Consider the following 1,463-nt stretch of genomic DNA (forward strand, 5'->3'; position numbering starts at 1 on the left):
ATGGTAATCATTCTATAAAAACAAAACTCTCTTCCTCTACAACAAAAGAACTCAAAACATGCAAACTTAGGTTAAAGAAAGCTAGATATATGGTACTTTACATACCCTATATCGATAAAGTTGCTATGCAATGCCGTGGAATGCTACATATCAGATGTACGACATGCAGTCCAACGTTACCAAGGAACAAAACATTCTACATGCATGAAAAAAATTAAAAGACACTAAGGCAAACTTCATACAGTTTTAAAGTCACTGTTTGTAGTACATCATGAAGACCTAATACATAGATTTTCCTTTGCCAGTTTGATTCCTCGCTTTCACAATACTAAGAGTTAATAGGATCTTATGTAAAACTAGCTCTTAGTCATAATGGTGGCTTGTACAACATACAATTTCTACATCAGCTCAGTCCTAGTATGTCTTTGCTTTTTATGTGTGTCTGGTTTCACATGATCCGACTTCTTTAGGTCAATACGACCTTCACACAAACCTGAGGTATTCTAAAATCTCCCACTGAAGAGTTTGCACTTGCCAGGTGACTTAACTGTTTGCTGCACTCCTCACACTGTTAGAGTTTCTTCCCTGTCGGACTTTGCAAGCTGGACACTTCATAGGACCAGGCTCACAACTCAATCCTCAAAACTGTGCGGTTTTGTACTCCTCAGTCACACCTGTGGGGTTTCTCACAAGTGAGTCTGCTTGTGTGTCTTCACATTACAAAGCAGACTGAACTGCCTGCTGCACTTCTCACACTTGTAGGGTTTCTCACCTGTGTGAGTCCGCATGTGTGTCTTGAGATTACCCAGTCGACTGAACTGCCTGCTGCATTCCTCGCACCTGTAGGGTTTCTCCCCTGTGTGAGTCCGCATATGAGTCTTCAGATCACCAAGCTTCCTGAATTGCTTGCTGCACTCCTCACACCTGTAGGGTCTCTCCCCTGTGTGAGTCAGCATGTGTGTCTTCAGATTACCTAGCTGACTGAACTGCTTGCTGCACTCCTCACAATTGTAGGGTTTCTCCCCTGTGTGAGTCCGCAAGTGAATCTTAAGATTACCCAGCTGACTGAACTGCCTGCTGCACTCCTCACACCTGTAGGGTTTCTCCCCTGTGTGAGTCCGCATGTGGTTCTTCAGTTTACCCAGCTCACTAAATTTCTTGCTGCACTCCTCACACTTGTAGGGTTTCTCACCTGTGTGAGTCCGCATGTGTCTTCAGATTACACAGCAGACTGAACTGCCTGCTGCACTCCTCACACTTATGGGGTTTCTCACCTGTGTGAGTCCGCATGTGAATCTTCAGAGTACCCAGCTGACTGAACTGCCTGCTGCACTCCTCACACTTGTAGGGTTTCTCACCCGTGTGAGTCCGCATGTGAATCTTTAGATTACCCAGCTGACTGAACTGCCTGCTGCACTCCTCACACTTGTAGGGTTTCTCCCCTGTGTGAGTCCGCATGTGTT

At 45.1% G+C, this 1,463-nt stretch overlaps 1 pseudogene; it reads right to left on the reverse strand.

Annotated features, from left to right (window-relative positions):
- The window catches only part of LOC109470681, a 15,400-nt pseudogene that overhangs the window by 11,866 nt on the left and 2,071 nt on the right, over positions 1-1,463 (reverse strand).

Source organism: Branchiostoma belcheri, unplaced genomic scaffold (genome assembly GCF_001625305.1).
Source record: "Branchiostoma belcheri isolate BF01 breed outbred unplaced genomic scaffold, Haploidv18h27 scaffold23, whole genome shotgun sequence".
NCBI classification, from domain to species: domain Eukaryota; kingdom Metazoa; phylum Chordata; class Leptocardii; order Amphioxiformes; family Branchiostomatidae; genus Branchiostoma; species Branchiostoma belcheri.